We start from the raw sequence: 21,783 nt of genomic DNA, 5'->3' as shown, positions 1-21,783 counted from the left end.
CGAAAAGTAGAGACTAAGCTTCGTCCATAACTTTAACATACGAGCTCCGTTTTTGTCTGTCTTTTTAACGTTGAGTTCCTATTAATGAGATCTTCAACTCTCATTTAGATCGCATAATCCAAAAACCGCTCGAACTAAAATTTGAGTTTCGGGCTGTACACTACTAAGCCGAAACTTCGAAAAATTATAACTTCCTCATACGAAGTCAGATTTGGGCGTTCTTCTTATGGACGCTCTCGGTTTAACGTCTTCTACAACTTTTGTTTAGATCACTAAGGCTAAAATTCGCTCCATCGTAAATTCACTATTTACGCTTCCCGGTGTCGTGCCGGTTTTGCCGTAAAACTTCGACGGGCCATAACTTCTTCGTTATAACTCGGATTTCGGAGTTTTTTATATGTACGGAAACCTTGAGAAATATTCTATAACTTGGTTAAGATTATTTATTATAAATAATCTTTTGCCGAAAATTCGTTTTCGACACTCATTGCCTCTAAATTGACTAGCCCGGATCTACGGGCGTTACACAAACCCTAATCCACGAAACCCTAGAGTATCTTGTGAGTGTGTGAGCCATTTGTAAGCAATCTTTTGTGTTCTTGAAGGTTGAAGAAGAAGAATGAGTTTGAAGGCTCAAGAGGAGGAGAGTAGATCCAGAAACTACACTTCTTTGGCTACATTTTCTGGTAATCAAGTTTCTATATTGACCTCTAGTTCATTAGATCTCTTCCTTCCCCTTTTATGAAGGTTTTGGCCCAAGAATGATAACCTTTGGAGAATTGACGACCCAAGTGGATAATCTTCCAGATCTAGGACCTAGAGGTGCTTTTATGACATAAAGGTGCAAACTTTATGCCATTGGAGCCCCCATACAAGCCATAGAGTATCATAATTGCCTTTTTAGCCCAAAAGGCCATGCATGTGGGGAAAAGGTGGGAACTTTACGTGCCCAAGTAGTGTTAGGGGTATAGATCTGAGGTTGGAAGCTTTAGTTTGGTGTGTGGAGGGCTTAAGGACCAAGTTCTAGGTCCCAAGGAATTAGGGTTTGAGCTAAACCCTTTAAGAAGTGGAATTAAGGGGTAAAGTCAGAAACTTTACCCTTAAAATGACATTTTCAGGGTTTGTGTGAAGTATAAAGCTTGGATCTGAAGTGTAGGGGCTTAATCCATTAAGATAGCCCAAACAGACAGGGGAACTCGGCTAGTCCAGTAAGGGACTCGACGAGTTAAAGTCGGGTTGTCCCGATTGTATGCCAGATAGAACTCGACGAGTCGGTGAAGGGACTCGACGAGTTGATTCGGTTGACCGCGAGTCTAAGTAGTACAGGAATTGGCCGAGTTGGGAGATAACTCGACGAGTTGGTTCGACTGGGAGTTGACCTTGACTTTGACTTTGACCAGGATGTTGACTTTGACCAGGGGTAAAATGGTCATTTTACCCTAAGAAGGATTATCATATTTTAATTAAGTGTTATTGTGAAATTGATAGTCGGGGAGTCGTTGGAGCAGCAGTCAGAGATTCCTCGCATGAGATTTCATAGCTAGCATACAATGTGAGTTTCCTCCAGTAGGAACGGGTCTAAGGCACCAAGGTCGGCCCGTATAGCTAGTAGTAGTACCAGACTATGGTCAGATGTCGGGCGGGGCCCGATGTAGGTTTGTATGCTTTTCCGGATTTCGATCCGATGTCGGGGCGGTCCCGAGGAATGTTTGTATGCTTGATGTCTTTGTGATTCTTGCATGTATTTGTATTGTATGTTTCTGGACTTCGGTTCGATGCCGGGGCGGTCCCGAGGAATGTTAGTATGTTACCGGATTACGGTCCGATGCTGGGTAGGGCCCGAGGTATGGGCCCGATGCTGGGAAAGCCGATGCTGAGCTTGACTCGATGTAGCAGGGGCGGGGCCCAAGATATGTTATGTGTTATGTGTATGGTATGCGGTAGTTGGGGAGACTCACTAAGCTTCGTGCTTACAGTTTTCAGTTTTGATTTCAGGTACTTCCGTTAGTAAGGGAAGAGCTCGGGATGACTGCATGGCACACACCATTGTTTTTAGCCTGGGAGGATTCACTCTGATTTATGATATGTGATTTTGATACATTGACAAATTTCATGATGCTTTGAGATACATGAGTTGTGGTTTTATTATGATATGGATGGATTATGGTATTTCATAAATGATTTAAAAATAAATTTTTGGTCTATATTTTTAGGATGTTTCACAAGCTGTAAGCTAACGCTTAGTGAGTTTTCCAAAAATAAAACATATCAATCATACAAATGGGCCCAGCCCTGGGGTTCATTCCAACCTAAAACTAGTATGGGCCCTCGCCCTGGGGTATATTTCAACCCAGACATATCACAGTGGTCCCCGCCCTGGGGTATATTTCAACCCGTCATGCCATATTGGGCCCCTCCATGGGGTGTGTTTCAACCTGATCACAACATGTATCACACAAAAACTAGCATACTACATAACCAGATAATGGGCCGGACTTGGTGCCTTCTCACACTATATATGCATAAATTACTCTAATTAGAATTATGGCACAACCCAATCATGGGCCCAAAATCCCTAAGTCCAAACTCTTCAAATAAGGCCCAAAAGCATTTTTCCCTTTGATGGGCCTAACCATATTCGGCCCATTACAATAACAGTCGTAAGGCCCGAAAGGCCCAACCCATGACACAAAAGGCCCAAAACAAAACTGGGCCCACCTATCCTAACCAGGCTAAGGCCGAAATCAATATTCTGGAAGTCCACAAAGCAACCCTAAACTTTTAGGGTCCAAAAATGAAGCACACCACCGAAGGCCCATCACCGCATCCCATTACTGAGTACGCTGGGCGTACTCAGCTTGTATGCTAAGAGTACACACTTAAGGGCCTGTACGTTGCGCGTATAAGCTTGTACGCCCAGCGTACTCCTCAGGTTTGCCAACTTTGCATTTTAGCTCTTATTTAGTTAAGACATTAGACCCAAGACTCAGATCTGATCTCCTTGAAGTGGTTTATCACGTAAAGTTGCAAACTTTACGTGCATACAAGGCTCAACAAGGTCCAAAAGCTCAAAAGAGCTTCATAAGTGACTTAATACTTGCATGGAGGTCACAAATACCACAAAGTTTGTACCTTTAAGCTAAAGGAATCCCCTAAACGTCCAGATTTACAAGATTGACATCTCAAATGGTCTTAACTCTTCAAGACCAACGAAAGGGACCAAAAATGACCAAAAAAAGCTTAAGAAGAGATCTAAGAAATAGATAAGCAAGGTATTGACTTATACCTCCAGAAGCTCCCTAAGATGATGTAGATGTTGGATCTAGAATTTCCACTAAGTCCAAGACTTGCACCACAAGATCTTCTTCTTGTAAACACCAAAAATGGCTCATTTTTGTTACTTTAAGCTCAAAATCACCACTAATGGCTATTTAGGGTTTTTAGGGACGTTTAAAGGCAAGGTGGATGATAAAGATGAGGGTCCAAAGGCCATAAATGGGTTTAAATAGGGAACAAGTCCGAAGATTAGGGTTTTAGACAAATGCCACGTACACCCCGCGTACCTCCTCGTACGCCCAGCGTACGAGGCTCAGCTGCCCGATAATGCGCGCATCAGCACGCTAAGCGTACATGCAGGTACGCCCAACGTACGAGGGGTCATCCTTGCTAACTAAAAATTCAACAAAAGCTTAAAAGGGTATTACCTGAATTCGGATGTTACAATTTTTTTTTATAATTTCTACCATTTTTTTCGGTAACAAATCAACTTGAATTCAAATTTTGAAAATAAAAAATCCTATCATAATAACAATTTTGAAATATATGGTATCTAGCTTTTAAAAATCGTATTAAATCTCTCGGATTTTAATTTATCCCAATAAATATTTCATTGTTGTATACCAAGAAGTATTTCAAAATCTACGTTAAAGTACTATGTTTATTTTACTTTAAAAATTAATTCAGGATTACTTACAATGGACAATATGTTGCATTTTTGACATTTTTTTTTGTTTATATAATAATTTTAAACATATCCATCATTGTTTCTACAAGTTATAACATTGTTACATTATAATTGTAATTATTTATTTATATTTGGTAGGTGTGATCCGTCTTGGCATTGGACGAAAGTCTCACGGTTACTTTTTTTGGGTCTTTGTTAGGAAAACGATCACATACAGGTTCTTGTTTGTTGTTAAAGTTTTGCATTAAGAAGACAACAAATCAATATGTTAAGGTATAAACTTTTAATAGATTTTGACAATTTAATAATATGATTTCGATCCATGGTTTATGAATATATTCTAACAGAAATCGTCTATGTTAACGTGCGATGTAGATATGGAAATCATCCAAGCTTTGAAGATGAAACCTACAAAACATTAATTTCTTTACTTTATGCTTTTGTTATTTATATCCAATTTTTAATGAAAGATAATCCCCCAAAGCGAAATACACATGAATACCTCATCAATACCAAAATCGGGCTAATGCTTTAAAAGCCCCGAATACGAATTGAATTTTTGTTTCTTTAGTTTATGCGTTTGTTCTTAAAATCCAATTTTCCGATGAGCTGCATAATCCCCCAAAGCAAAATACACATGAAAACCGAAACAAAAGGTTTTAAAGGAAGAATGCAAGTTGGAAGGTTTGAACCGAAACACCTTCTTGGTGCTTGCCACACTCCTTCAACCATCTTACGACTTAGTTAGATGGTTTTCGTGCACATATCCCTGAAACCTTAAATATAACATATACAATTGATTATTATTATTATTATTATTATTATTATTATTATTATTATATTTAAGAAATTAGGAGTATAGGCACAAAACTGTTCCAACCTAGTGGTAAGTTGCTTGGATTGTTGCTTAGGAGGCTAGGTGTTTGAATCCTGCCGTCCTCTTTTCCCCTTTAATTCACCTCTTTTCCCCTTTAATTCACCTGTTTTTTAAGTATAAGTAACACAAGCCACGCCAACTCCTTTGTGGCACTTTGTCAGCCTAATCAGCGTCTATGTGGCTATGTGGCAGGCCACAAGTGTCGGCAAACTTCCAACTTTATTAAACCCAAAAGACGCTAAAAAAAGTCACCTCACCTCTTATGTGGAGCTTTGTTAGCCCACTCAGTACCTATATGGCACGCCACATGTGTAGGCAACCGGTTGCTCGACCCTAAAAGGGAAAAAATGTAAATACTTATGCAAACTTCCAACTTTAGTGAACCCAAAAGACACTAAGGGCGTGTTTGGCAAAAATAGCTGGAAGCGGGTAGCGGGAAGCTGTAGCTTTTATTTGTTATATGAATGTTTGGCAATAGTAGCTGGAAGCTTTTGAAATATATACAATTACATAAAAAGACAATTGATTAAAAATAAATAAATATATAAATATATTTTTAAGGGTAATTATGGAAATTGATTTCAAAAGCTCATGAGCGTTTTGTTAAACGCTACATGAAGTAGTTTTTAGAATCGGAGCGTTTTGTTAAAACTAAAAGCTAAACGCTCGTACTGTCAAACGAACATTTTTGTTTAAAGTAGAGCGTTTTATCAAAAGCTAAAAGCTAGAAGCTCCCAAACGCTTCCAAAAGCTCCGTGTCAAACACGCCCTAAAAGTTAAAATCAAATACATAAAAAACTAAAATCGAATATTTCTTGAAAACTTAAGGCTTTTATGACATTACCCCCCCCCCCCCCAATAAAAAATAAATAAATAAATACTATGTCTTTCATCCTCCAAAAGTCATCCATTAGCAATCCAACAACTTGCTTATATTCGAAAACGTCTTCATATTAGTGGCGAGTTTAGAACGTGAAACTATATGGTTCACTATTTAAATTAAACTGATTATAAAATAAAATAAATCAAAAAATATTAATTGCTGGTTTAGATCGGGTCGAGTCGTATAAGCAAAAAAAAAAAATTTAAGTTCTTAGAATTGTACAATCTATGTCTTATATCTTGATATATTTTCATAATTGTATCGTTACTAATATTTTCTAAAATATTTTTTTCAATATATGACACCAAACTATCATTTAAAAGTTGATCACCCATTTTGCTTATACTTCACCGTCGTAACAACACTTAAACATTTTTACAATTACATGTTACAACAGATCTTAAATTGTGGTGTGGCACACTGGATGGTTATGAACGATTGTGATTTGTAAAGCGGTAACTGAGGCTTGAAGGAAACAACACTTGTGACCGAATACTGATTCATTATTATCGTTTTTTTTAATTTAACTTGTATTGGCAAAAATATTAGGATAGTTCAGTACAAATATTGAAGGCAGGTCGCAAATTTAGTTCTATATATAGCATGGCCAATGCTCCTTATCCAATAAAAATGCCTTTATTGTCGATCCAAAAACTTGAAACCTAAGAGATTTTCTATTCAAATTGGTTTCAATGGACAGTTGGTGGGATGAGTTCTGGGAAACATTCAAAACTAAATTGGGTAATAATTAGTGAAAATGAGATGTTGGAATTGATCAACATATGTAAGGGGTGTTTAGGATTGCTTTTTGAAACAACTTTTTAGTATATTTGTTTTTTTAAAGCCAATAAATTTAAAAGGTGTTTGGATAGAAGAAAATAACTTTTCAATTTGACTTCTTGGTAAGGTTAAAAACACATGTTTCAAGAAGTTACAAATGGTTAGCTTTTTTGAAAAAGTCATAAGTCAATAAGTTATTTTTAGGTCGGTATATATATATATATATATATATATATATATATATATATATATATATATATATATATATATATATATAAAAGTTAACCAAACACATTTTTAGGTCTTTTTACATATATAAGCTAACGAAACACTTTTTAACTTGTTGATTTTCACGCTATAAAAACTAATCTAAACATTTTTAAAAAAAAATTATAAATCAATAAATCATTTTTGCAAAAATCTTTTTAAAATTTAAAAAGCAATCCCAAACACTCCCCTAGTCTAAAAACTAATAGAGATGATTTGAGAAACAAGAGGAGTCCATGAAATTGAGGGATTTGTTGGCAACAAGGGTTTTGAGTGGCGATGATGAATATACGTAAAGGAGATGGGTTGGATGATATTAACCTAACAAATAGTTATTGATTGCTGTTTGGTACAAGACATAATAGTTGGATGATCGCTGAGATTTTTTTTTTTTTTCCTTATTGAGGCCCGAGTTCAAGCCTGATTTCATCCACTGGAAATGTGTCTCGACACAAATGTCATATGTGCCAAGTTTTGACAAAAATACCGTTCACTGGTATTTGTTGTGGGCTTCAATTCATCTACAAAGTGCTCTAATTGTTGCTCTGCTTTTGTTATCCATTTTTGTCATTCCTATTTGTTTTTTCTTTTAGTTGCTTTTACTTTAGTTTGTTGTTTTTCTCTTACTTTTGTAATTTTTCAGCTATCTGTTGGTCACTCTTTTAATAAATTTCGTTGTTAAAAAAAATTAGAATAAAAAAATATGAATATATCTAAAGATAATTAATTTGGTAAAGAGGGTTTTGACATGTAAAATTTAGATTCACGAGAGGAAAAATTCAGAGATTAATGCGAATTAAACTAAATCCCATTAGAATTGGTTAATAAATTGCTCATTTGACGGAATTTCATTTTAAACATTTTAATAATTTATAAAATTCAATAAATAATAACAATAATAATAATAATAATAATAACAACAACATAAAACCTCTAATATTTTTATTTTAATAGGAAAATTCATATGGAACCATGTAGACCAATTTTGTTGATAAAGAGTCAAATAGTTCACCACCTAAGGTTCATTGTCAGCCGACCTGTTCATATTTGCCAAAATGGCTCCTTTGACATCAATTTTGAAAGTTTAAGGAGTTATTATTAATAAAAAAATGTTTGATGAGCAAATGAGATCGAAACCTATGGTTGGATGAACAACAATAACATTAATCAGTACTTCAAGCGCTAAAGTCTTCCATCACAAATACATCTCTTCAACTTGTTGTCTTATAATTTCTCCAAATAAATAACAACAAAAACAATATGATTTGTTTTTTTTGTATGATATACTCTAAACACTCAAGTTCATCAATCCAATCCACCACAAAACGTCTTTACTTAGGACATTTTTTGTTGATGTAAAATTATGACTTATTAGTTGACAAATTCCTTTAATCGAATAAGTCTTATTTATTTCAACCATTTGATTTAGATGATAAGATGTAATCTTTCGGTTATCTTTAGTCATAAATGAAGTTGATTTAAATAAAAATTTGTTAGAGTAGCGATGTTATAAATCTAGGTTGTGGTCTTTGACTCTTTATCAAATTTCATTAGAATCAATTTTTTTGGTAAATCATCAAAGATTTTCATCACTACAACCATCTATTTTTTCTATTTAAGAAAACCAATGGAATCCAATAATTAAAGATTATAAGAAATTAGTTTATGAAAACAAACCTAATTGGCTAATTGCAACAATTCAACAACTAAACCTAATCAAATATATCTAATTGGATAATTTCTAACTTTTTAAAGTTTTCAACAAATAATGAAATAAACCTAATCTTGTAACACCTGCAAACCAAGGCCACATGCGTAGCTAATCGAATTTTAATTTAAATATTATTAAAATGGGTTTATTAAATATTAAAAGGGTTATATAATATTATTTTAAGGAAAATTTTCACTATAACACAAGTAAAGCCATTTCCTTCTTCCCAAGACAACCATTTCTTTTCTTCTTTCTCGCAACCGTCATAATGATCAAAAAATCTCCCCACCAAAGAGGTGTCACCACTCTCTTACCCTCTAATCTCTAAAATCCAAGGTACTATTTTTTTTCGAAGCGAAAAGTACTGAAGTCTACGGACCACATCTGCAACCCTGTATAGCAGAAGAGGTGGATCAAACGATTGAAATCTATAACAAGAAGTCTGTTGCTTTTTAACGTCAACAGTCAGCTGTAATAAACTAAAATTAACCATAAATTAGTTAAAAACAATTCTAAATCAAAAATTCATTTAGATTAATCATATGCAAATCAAATATAAATATCATTCTGATGATATGATTTTTAATGACATTTATATAAAATAATTAAACATAATATATGCAAGATTAACAATAAATATAATTGTTAATTTAGCGAACAACATGTTCATTTTGTTAAATTTTCGAATACGCTTGTTATTTTTCCGGTTAGCTTCAATATATTTGATAATTTTATTGATTAACTTTATAATTTATTAATATTTGTTTACAGACAATGTAACACAAAAACATATTTATATGAAATTTATCAAATGGTTTTGAAATTATATAAAATAGACTCCAGTTGTTTATAATATCATTCATAATATTATTAAATTAATAAAAATGTTGTTGAAAAAAACCTATATTGAATAATATAACTTACGATTCGTTCCCGAGTTCAACGTAACGAGAGAAAAAGAAGAAAATGGATGAAAGTGAGAATAAAGTAAAATAAATTGGTGTTCCCGTGTTTAACAAAAGAAAAGAAAAGAAAGTCAGGAGAGAAAAGCAGAGAAAGGAAAGGAAAACAAAATTTTCTTTTGTGTTCCCGAGTTGGAGAGAAGTTGAAGGAAAATTAATCATTTTGTTCTTTCTTTCCAAATCCTTCCAAATCGGAAGGAAAGTTAGGAGGGAAAGTGATCATTCCATTTGCCTCCGCTTCCTTCCACTTCCTCCCTTTAATGAAACTCGGGAACGTCAATTTGTTTTATTTTCTTCTCATTTCCACTCATTCCTTTTCTTTTCTCTCGTTAAATTAAACTCGGGAATGGGGTGTGTAACGCTTGGTTTAGGTATTGGTCAGTTTTCAACATTCTTAAACTTTCAGTCTGGAACTCGACGAGTTCGGGAGCTCCAACTCGTCGAGTAGAGATCATATTGGACGCGGGATGAAGGACCTACTCGACGAGTTGGAAGGCACTAACTCGACGAGAAGGAGCTGGAAAGGAAAAATCCTAATTCTCAAGGTTTGTACCCTATTTAAAGGCCTTAAGCCTCACTTATCACACCCTTTGTCCAGAGAAAACCCTAACTCGTGTCTCCTCTCCCATTTAGTGTGTATGTGAACTTGGAAAGTGATTCTTGGTGCTCTTTTGGAAGGAACTTGAAGCTTGAAGAGGTTGGATTGAGTGGAAGGCAGTAGATCCGGGATTTCCTCCAGTATGGCAACCATTTTAAGGTATAAAGTCGAAACCTTGACCTTCCATTGCTTAGATCTCTTTCTATGAAAGTTTATGGCCATTATTAGCCTAGTTTGGTACCATTCTTGGTTTTGAGCATGATATGAAGATATGGCTTTAGATCTGGACATCTGAGGGCCTTTGGGGACTTAAAGTTGCAAGCTTTATCAAGTCTTGACCCTCTTTCATGCTCTAAGTCCCTTGACAAGCCTTGATTAAGTGTTTTTAGCCTTTAATGCCTTGCATGGATGTAAAGTTAGCAACTTTGCGTGGTATCTCAACCCTAGGGGGTTGGATTTGAAGTTTGGGACCTTGGATCCCACTGAAAAGGACTGAACACAGAAAGGGCTGAAGGAACTCGTCGAGTCCCTTAGTCGACTCGACGATTCGGGGTAGGTTTTACCCGTTTTCGAGATTATGGATAAGTGCAGTGAAGGATTAGAGTTTTGGCCTGCATGAACTTGTGATATTCTGGACATTAAGGAGCTCAACGAGTTATATAGGTAACTCGGCGAGTTGACGAGTTACGCAGGTGACTTGACGAGTTGCTAGATGCACTCGACGAGTTGAGGTCAACAGTGACTGTTGACCTTGACTGTTGACTTTGACTTTGACCAGGAGTTGATTAGGGTTGACCATTCGGTATTTTAAGATTTTTGGTATTGGGCCTTCTCAGGTGAGGCCCCTTTGACGGATTATAGACATTATAGTGTTGGGCTTTTGTTTGGGCTTGGGCCTCAGCCTTGGATCATACTGGGCCAAGGGTAGAATGGTCATTTTACCTCGTGTATGGATTAGGGATTATAGTATGGAACCTAATTTGCTAATTGGGTGTACGAATTGGTATTGATAGCTCGGGAAGTCGGCAGGGCAGCAACTAAGGATGACATTAGGGAAGCTTCTGCATTCGAGGTGAGTCTCCTCACAATACCAATGGGTCTAAGGCACCAAGGCCGACTCATTTATTTAGTTGTGATGATTATTATGAATGTGCTATCGATACATTATGTATTTATGTAAAGACCATGCGGGGGTTCCCATGGCAATTAGTTATATGTGGTATGCTAGTTGATTGTGTGGTATTTGGTATGCTAGTTGTCTTTGTGATACTTGCATGGAAGACCCCGGGGGGTTCCCGAGGCAGTTGGACATAACGCCATGTGGGGGTTCCCATGGCATTCCAGGACAAGACCATGTGGGGGTTCCCATGGCAGTGATCTAAAACCATGTAGGGGTTCCCATGGCATCTAGTGTAAGACCATGGAGGGTTTCCATGGCACTTTTATATGTTTGTATGTATGGCTTATAGGGTTTGTATATGTGTACTGTTAATTGATTATGTGTTATGTTGATATGATATTTGTATGGAAGACCCCGGGGGTTCCCGTTGCATCTAGTAAGACCATGTGGGGGTTCCCATGACAGTGGGCTAAGAGCATGTGGGAGTTCCAGTGGCACCCGGTATAAGACCTTGGAGGGTTTCCATGGCTCCCATATGTTTGTATGCATGGCTTATGTTATTGATATGGTTTATGTAGCTTTTATATCTACTATGGATTGTATGGTTACGTGGATTGTGTGGGGTATGCTCTGGGGAATCCACTAAGCTTTGTGCTTACGGTTTATAGTTTTGGTTTCATGTATCATCGATTTGGAAAAGAAGGGTTTGGATTGATCGCAATGCACACACCTGTGATTTCCGCAATGAATGATTTTGAGATGAACTCTGATAAATGTTTTACTTAATGATGATTTGAAAATTTTGAAATAAATGGTATCAATGTTTTAGCTATATTAAATGAAATTTTTCCCCTTGATTTTTGGGTCGTTACAAGTTGCTATCAGAGCCTTGGTTTGAGGGATTCGGACATAATTTCGGGTGTGTCTAAACTCAAGCCGAGGATCTGTAATGTTTTCAAAGGAAAAATGATTTCAATGAAAAGTTTTCTAAGACAAGAAAGTGTGTGGTGCATGCAATCAGCCGAGCTCAAGTAAGTTTCCCCAGAATACCCATATATGTTATATGTTATGACTGATTTATGAATCTGAGAATCGCATGCTAGTTAGGGCTAGGAGAGATGCCTTTATGTGTTGAATGAGCTGGTAGACTTGCATGCTAGTGCTGAGTAGTCAGCGATAGATTGGCCTGATATATGATGCTTGTAGCCTTGGAAATATTGTATGCCATGCTAGAATGAGAAGGATTATTGGTATTAGTAACTGCTAAATGTATGTTTTAAAAATTGTATATGGTTAGGATCTTATAGCTTTATGGTTTGGCTCATTTCCTGCGTTGTGTATGTGACAACCCGATACTTTCTAGTCAACAAAAGTCAATTTCCGTTAAATAAAATTTCGAATTTTAGTTATTCCATTAAGTTCTTGTGAGTTAGAAAATAACCTAAAATATATAATTAGAGTTTATATAAGTGTCAGGGCCAAAATCGTGCGAAAAATCAAGTTTTCCTTCAAAAATCAGCAAAGTCGCGTCCAGCCACGCGTTTACGGTCGAAAACCCCTGGGCGGTAAACCCTCGGCCGTAAACCCATGTCCGACCGTAAACCCAACCAGTATAAAGGTTTTTCCTGGAGAGATTCTTCATTTCTCATCATTTTCACCCAAAAACTCTCTCAAATTGCTCCCAAGAACATTCAAATCATCAAGATCAAACCTTCAAATCTTCAAGTTTTTCCTCAAGAACACCAAGAACAACCTTCATATCTTTAAAGGCTACAAACCCGTTTAGTGCCGCAAACGAGTTCACAGTCGCAAACCTAGTTTACAACCGTTCACGGCCGTAAACCTAGTTCACGGCCGCAAACCCTGTTCACGGTCGTAAACAGCCTTGAGCCGTGAACCTTGGCCGTAAACCCTCTTTTTCCACTTCAAACGAGTCTCGGTAACATTCCTAACCCAAAAGCAAGTGTTTTCTAACACTTTAATTAATGGTTTCGCTAATTAAAATGCAATTATGTGTTTAATTATCATTAGGATTCCGTTAATTCTGCGTACAACAACTCGAGGGTCATTTTTCTAGTCTCGTGGTTCGGCACATACACACAACCAACTGTGACTTCATACCCCTACATTTTTCCAGTTTTTAATGTTTTTAGGGGGGGAATACAAGTACCACAAAAATACATTTTTGGATCATTTCAGTATTTTCTAAACGATTTCAAAACTACCATATACTGTTTTAAGTTATCCTAAGTTAATTTGACAAGTAATCAATCATTGATTTCACTGAGACGTATTTTATACATTATATGAACCTTTGTAACATGCAAAGCAAAGGAACATTTTCGGAATACTTATTTTACAAATGGAATATACACATATAAACTATAATAGGTATAGTTTATGGAACAATTACATTATCAATACATGAAACTTTGACACAGTGCAAATAAAAATATAAACTATAATAGGTATAGTTTATGGTTCTTACAAATAGTCATTTAAATTCAAAGGATTCATTTTATTCTACACTTAATCGTCAGTATAGCATTTTGTGAGTGAGCATCTTCCCGTACTTACCTAAGTACTAACAAAAGTCCTGAGATTATAACCAGAGTCTCCTGGAGGGAGAGCGTGAGTTTGTGTATAGATCTATACGGTACTGACAATCCCGCACCGCAACTGTTAGCTACAGTTAGGCCGGTAGGCTAGGGTGACAAAGTCATTTTGATTCCGACGCCTGAAGAACGTCTTTCAGACAATTCAATGGTCTAGTATGGCTATAACAAGTCATAAATTTGGTACTTAATAATACGATTAATGTATGAATGGTAAACAACTTCACTTCACTTAGTTTTATTATAAATAAAACTACAACAATGTACGAAACTCACAACAGTATAAACTAAAACATTTGTTTACAGGATTTCAACTCTTCAATTAGTTTTATTTTAAGTAATAGAACAATACTATACATTACTGGTGGTAGCCAGGGTTTTCATACAGATTTCATACAAAGGTTTTCATACGACACATTTCTTTACATAACTACTGGTTGTATCAAGAGAATTCATACAAGGGTTTTCATACAAAACAATAAAATACAAAACAGTTGGTGGTATCCAGACACACATTCAAAGACATTCATATACAATTACGGAATACAGTAACAAACATACATTTTGATCTTAAGGCCTAAGACTACTTTACACTACTAAAGAAAATATTGGATTTTCTTGAGAAACATACAAAAAATTTCACAGATTCAAAGACAGGTTTTCACTACAGAAACATACTTATGAACTCACCAGCTTAAATGTTGATACTCTTTCAAAACCGCTTGTATTCTCAGGGAACCAGTAGACAGGTACACCCGCAAGATTTTGAGAAGACGAAGTTTTAGAGTCGCGTCTTTTATACTTTTGTTATACTTTTGCTGACATACAAACTATGTATCGAACAGATGTAATTACCTTAAATACATTCAATGTAATGGTTGTGTTTACTTTGGTTACTATGATGCAATTGTTGTGATACTGTACATGAAGTCCTCCGCCCCTGAACGTTTCCGCTGTTCCGGTTTGGGGGTGTGACAGATTGGTATCAGAGCATTGTTTATAGTGAACTAAGTATATCAAACCTTACAAGATATACAACTATAAACGCTAAGGGGCCGAAGCGCTCTGAACTAAAAGTATACTTTTAAAATCTAAGTATTTTATAAAAAGTATACAAGTATCCATACATACCCGAAACAGTATCACAAGAAGAACAAAAAAAAGTATTTAGATGTTGGACACTGCGGTCAAACCTGGGCAGTTATGTAATCATACCTGGGATAAATATAGCCTGATCAACTATATTTATTTGAGATACGGCCAACATGTGTTTGGGAGTGATAGTGGTGTTGCGACAAGTCTAAAACTTACCAAACTCCATACAAAAGAAATAAATAGAACAGAACACACAACCTAAAATACTATAGGAGTATTTTATCTAGAGCCAAACACATTGTAGACATTTCATTCCAAGTGTTGCTATTTATTCTCCTAGCGATTGTTTACTTGTATTAGTAGACTTCCTCTGTAAAATCGCTTAATAGAACACTTTATCTATCAGGTTGAGATATATCTTGTTCAATATCACCTGACTTCTGACCACCATAGAGGACTTATCTTCATTTTTCCCTTGAATTATTCTACAGAAAGATTTCTCCAAAGAAGAAGTCCAACCGAAAGAACAACAATTCTCCATCGCCGCCACCTCCTCAGTTCGACCCTGCTGTGTTCCAAGCAACAGTTACAGCTGCTGTGGCTGCCACCATGTCGCAGATCAATTCTAGCGGCACTAGCGGATCAGGTAATGGTACCCATCCCCTTAACCTCGACGTCAGCTAAGGACACCCGAAGGAGTGTTCCTACAATGATTTCATGAACGCGAAACCCAAATCCTTCAACGACAATGGAGGTGTCATTGATCTAACTCGTTAGTTCGAGAAAATCGAATCAATCTTCGAGATCCGTGCGTGCCCCGAGGCAATCAAGGTGAAATTTGCCGCATGCACCTTCACCGATAGCGTACTAACTTGGTGGAACAGCCAAGTCAAATCCCTGAATCTTCCAGTGGCGAATGCCATGAGTTGGGATGATTTGAAGAAGTTGATGCTCGCCGAATATTGCCCACGGGGCGAGATGCAAAAGCTGGAGCAAGAGTTGTGGAACCTGAAGATGAAGGGTTCCGACATTGCTGCATACACCGCTAGGTTCAACGACCTAGCTCTTCTGTGTCTCGGGATGGTCACCCCGGAAAGCAAGAAAGTTGAGAGATACATATGGTGATTGACACCTCCAACTCAGGGGAACGTATTGGCTGCTAAACCTCTCACATTCGACAGCGCCAAGCGTCTGGCGCCGACCTTGATAGATCACGGGGATAGTCATGAATCCGTAGCATCCGCTCCCGAACCACCTAAAGAGAGTGGTGGAAAGAAAAAGTTATGGAATAAATGCAAGGGCCAGTCATCGCAGGAGCCCTCCAAGAAACAACAAACAGTGGCAATCCATGTTGCTACCGTTCCTACTGCTGTTCCCACTACTCCAACAACTCCCAACAGATATGCTGGAAACCTACCCCTGTGTAGCAAATGCAACTTCCATCACTTGGGAGTTTGTAGAGAAATGCAATGCAAGACCTGCAACAGAAAGAGGCACACCGCCCGTCTCTGTAAGACTCCAGTGCAGCCAACCAACCAAACACCTACCGGAGGACTGAGCCAAGCCTGATATGGGTGCGGCGAGACAGGGCACTACAAAAGGGATTGCCCTAAGGCAAGAAATGCTGGAAACACAAGGAAAGTACTAGCCATGGCTCAGGAGGAAGCAGTTGCCGACCCCACTATTGTCACGGGTACATTCCTCCTCGACAACTCTTATGCATGCATTCTCTTTAATAGTGGTGCGGAGAGGAGTTTTGTTAGTCATAAATTCAAGCATTTACTCAAACACAAATCACAACCTCTAACTGAAACATTCACTGTCGAAATGGTTAACGGAAAGAAAGAGAACACTAACGACATATTCATAGGCTGTACTCTTACCTAAACGACTATACCTTTCCTATCGACCTTATGCCAGTCTCCATAAAAAGCTTTGATGTCATCATAGAACTGGATTGGTTGAGCCCCAATCGTGCTGATATTCTTTGTTACAAAAAATCCATTCGCATCAATCTGCCATCTGGCGAAGCCCTCGTTATCTATGGCGACAAACTCAACACGAACCTTTGCATCATTTCTTGTATTAAAGCCCAAAAATACCTGCGAAAGGAGTGTCACGCATTCCTAGCCCATGTAGTTAACAAAAAGCAAGAAGTTAAAGACCTCAAGAGCATCCCCGAAGTCTGTAACTATCCCGATATCTTCCCCGAGGATCTTCCAGGAGTTCCTCCCGAACGCCAAGTCGAGTTCCGAATCGACTTAATTCCCGGAGCTACCCCCGTAGCCAAATCCCCGTATCGTCTAGCTCCAGCGGAAATGCAAGAATTATCCAACCAACTTAACGAACTGCTCAACAAAGGATTCATTAGACCAAGCTTCTCACCCTGGGGAGCATCGGTCTTGTTCGTTAAGAAGAAGGATGTATCTTTCCAGATGTGCATAGACTATCGTGAGCTCAACAAACTCACTATCAAGAACCGCTACCCTCTACCCAGAATCGGCGACCTCTTCGATCAACTTCAAGGAGCTAGCTATTTTTCAAAAATAGAACTGAGATCAGGGTACTATCAGTTACGAGTCCATGAGGGTGATGTTCCTAAGACAACATTTAGGACTCGATATGGTCACTATGATTTTGTAGTGATGCCCTTCTGTCTAACCAACGCACCCGCGGTATTCATGGATCTGATGAACCAGGTGTGTCGCCCTTCCGAGACAAATTCATGATAGTATTCATAGATGATATACTTATCTATTCACGAAGCGAGGAAGAACACAACCAGCACTTAAGACAAGTTCTAGAAACACTGAGGGCAGAAAAGGTTTACGTGAAATTCTCTAAGTGCGAGTTTTGGATTAGGAAGGTAACTTTCTTGGGTCACGTGGTTAGCGAAGAAGGAATACACGTGGACCCTTCCAAAATTAAGGCAATCGAGAATTGGTCAGCACCGAGAACGCCCACAGAGATCCGTCAATTTCTAGGACTTGCTGGCTACTATCACAGGTTCATTCAAAACTTCTCATGGATTGCTAAGCCTCTTACCGCCCTGACTCAGAAGGGTGTAACCTTTAGTTGGGGTGAACAAAAAGACACTGTGTTCCAGACTCTGAAGCAAGCCCTGTGCAGTGCACCTATCTTGTCTCTTCCTGAAGGGACAGAAGACTTCGTAGTTTACTGTGATGCATCCAATCAGGGCTAAGCTGTGTACTTATGCAACGAGGAAAGGTTATTGCCTATGCCTCGAGAAAGCTAAAGACACACGAAGTCAACTACACTACTCACAATCTTGAGTTGGGAGCAGTGGTCTTTGCGCTGAAAATCTAGAGACATTACCTCTACGGAACCAAGTGCACTGTCTTCACCGACCACAAAAGCCTCCAACATATTTTTGACCAAAAGGAGCTTAACATGAGGCAACGGCACTGGGTGGAACTACTCAATGATTATGAGTGTGACATACGCTATCATCCCGACAAGGCCAATATGGTGGCGGATGCCCTCAGCTGGAAAGCGTACTCTGGTCGCAGAGTGAAGGCACTAACAATGACAATCCATTCCCATCTGTCCGCCCAAATCAGAGAGGCTCGGCTGGAAGCCCTGAAAGCAGAGAACATGACAGATGAAGCCTTGAGGGGAATGGAGAGGAACTTAGAGATCAAGGGAGATAGAGTTTACTACTTCATGGATCGGATCTGGACCCCAAAGCTCGGTGGTTACAGGGAGATTGTCATGAACGAAGCTCACAAAACTTGATACTCCGTTCACCCAGGTTCTAATAAGAGGTACCTGGATCTCAAGAAGCTCTATTGGTGGCCAAACATGAAAGCAGAGATTGCTACCTACGTGTGCAAGTGCCTAACTTGCGCCAAAGTCAAGGTAGAATATCATAAGCCCTCAGGTTTACTCCAGCAGCCAGAGATACCTGAGTGGAAGTGGGAGCGGATCGCAATGGATTTCATTACCAAGTTACCCAAGACACCGGGTGGTCATGATACTATTTGGGTGATCGTCGACAGACTGACCAATTCCGCCCACTTCCTGCCAATCAAGGAACCATATAAAATGGAGAGACTGACTAGAACCTACATCCAAGAGATAGTACGACTGCACGGGGTGCCCGTATCCATTATCTCGGACAGAGATAATAGATCCACCTCGAGATTTTGGCAGTCACTGCAGAAGGCTCTTGGAACTAAGTTGTACATGAGTACAGTTTATCATCCTCAAACGGACGAGCAGAGTGAGAGGACCATTCAAACCCTTGAAGACATGCTGAGAGCGTGCGTTATCAACTTTGGCAAGTCATGGGATACCTACTTGCCCCTGGTCGAGTTTTCCTACAACAACAGCTATCACACTAGCATTAAGGCTGCTCCATTCGAAGCCCTCTATGGCCGTAACTACAGATCCCCTCTATGTTGGGCTGAGGTGGGTGAAACGTAGTTAGCTAGAGGTCAAGTCCCTGATAGCACTCTCATTGGCCCTGAAATAATTTGAGAAACCACCGAAAAGATCGTGCAAATCCGAGAACGACTAAAAGCCTCTAGAGATAGACAAAAAGAGCTGCACCGACAAAAGACGAAAACCCTTGGAATTCCAGGTTGGTGACCGCATTCTGTTGAAGGTCTCACCCTGGGAAGGCATGATATGCTTCGGAAAGTGTGGAAAACTGAATCCAAGATACATTGGGCCATTCGAGATACTCGCTAGGATTGGCCCCGTAGCCTACAAACTCCAATTACCGCAAGAGCTTAGCAACATTCATCCCGTCGTCCACGTGTCAAATATTAAAAAGTGTCTGTCCGACGATATTCTCATAATTCCACTCGATGAAATCAAGATCAATGAGATTTTTAACTTCGTGGAAGGGCCAGTCGAAATCATGGATAGGGAAGTCAAGCAAACGAAACAAAGTCGCATCCCGATAGTGAAGGTTCGCTGGAATGCCAAGTGGGGACCTGAATTCACTTGGGAGCGAGAAAATCAGATGCAACAGAAGTATCTGCATCTCTTTCCCTAGTCCATTTTTGTATTCATTATAGAATTTCGGGACGAAATTCCCTCTTACGGGGGGATGATGTGACAACCCGATACTTTCTAGTCAACAAAAGTCAATTTCCGTTAAATAAAATTTCGAATCTTAGTTTTTCCATTAAGTTCTTGTGAGTTAGAAAATAACCTTAAACATATAATTAGGGTTTATATAAGTGTCGGGGCCAAAATCGTGCGAAAAATCAAGTTTTCCTTCAAAAATCAGCAAAGTCGCGTCCAACCACGCGTTTACGGCCGTAAACCCCTGGGCGGTAAACCCTGGGCCGTAAACCCCGTTTACAACTGTAAACCCATGTCCGGCCGTAAACCTAACCGGTATAAAGGTTTTTCCCGGAGAGATTCTTTTTCTCATCATTTTCACCCAAAAACTCTCTCAAACTGCTCCCAAGACCCTCCCAAGAACATTCAAATCATCAAGATCAAACCTTCAAATCTTCAAGTTTTTCCGCAAAAACACCAAGAACAACCTTCATATCTTCAAAGGCTGCAAACCCATTTACAGCCGCAAACCAGTTCACAGCCGCAAACCTAATTTACAGTCGTTCACGGCCGTAAACCTAGTTCACGGCCCCAAACCCTGTTCACGGCCATAAACAACCTTGAGCTGTGAACCTTGGTCGTAAACCCTATTTTTCCACTTCAAACGATTCTATGTAACATTCCTAACCCAAAAGCAAGTGTTTTCTAACACTTTAATTAATGGTTTCGCTAATTAAAATTCAATTATGTGTTTAATTATCATTAGGATTCCGTTAATTCCGCATACAACAACTCGAGGGTCATTTTTCCAGTCTCGCGGTCCGGCACATACGCACAACCAACTGTGAGTTCATACCCCTACATTTTTCCAGTTTTTAATATTTTTAGGGGGTGAATACAAGTACCACAAAATACATTTTTGGATCATTTCAGTATTTTCTAAACGATTTCAAAACTACCATATACTGTTTTAAGTTGTCCTAAGTTAATTTGACAAGTAATCAATCATTGATTTCACTGAGACATATTTTATACAATCATAATTATATGAACCTTTGTAACATGCAGAGCAAAGGACCATTTTCGAAATACTTATTTTACAAATGGAATATACACATATAAACTATAATAGGTATAGTTTATGGAACAATTACATTATCAATACATGCAACTTAAACACAATGCAAATAAACATATAAAATATAATAGGTATAGTTTATGGTTCTTACAAATAGTCATTTAAATTCAAAGGATTCATTTTATTCTACACTTAATCGTCAGTATAGCATTTTGTGAGTGAGCATCTTCACGTACTTACTTAAGTACTAACAAAAGTCCTGAGATTACAACCAGAGTCTCCTGGAGGGAGAGCGTGAGTTTGTGTATAGATCTATACGGGACTGACAATCCCGCACCGCAACTGTTAGCTACAGTTAGGCCGGCAGGCTTGGGTGACAAAGTTATTTCGATTCCGACGCTTGAGGAACGTCTTTCAGGCAATTCAATGGTCAAGTATGGTTATAACAAGTCATAAATTTGGTACTTAATAATACGATTAATGTATGAATGGTAAACAACTTCACTTCACTTAGTTTTATTATAAATAAAACTACAACAATGTACGAAACTCACAACAGTATAAACTAAAACATTTGTTTACGGGATTTCAACTCTTCAATTTTTAGTAATAGAACAATACTATACATTACTGGTGGTAGCCAGGGTTTTCATACAGATTTCATACAAAGGTTTTCATACGACACATTTCTTTACATAACTACTGGTTGTATCAAGAGAATTCATACAAGGGTTTTCATACAAAACAATACAATACAAAACAGCTGGTGGTATCCAGGCAAACATTCAAAGACATTCAT

Source organism: Lactuca virosa, chromosome 5 (assembly GCF_052849685.1).
Source record: "Lactuca virosa cultivar CGN04683 chromosome 5, Lactuca_virosa_CGN04683_v6, whole genome shotgun sequence".
Taxonomy (NCBI): domain Eukaryota; kingdom Viridiplantae; phylum Streptophyta; class Magnoliopsida; order Asterales; family Asteraceae; genus Lactuca; species Lactuca virosa.
This window is presented reverse-complemented; position numbering follows the sequence as displayed.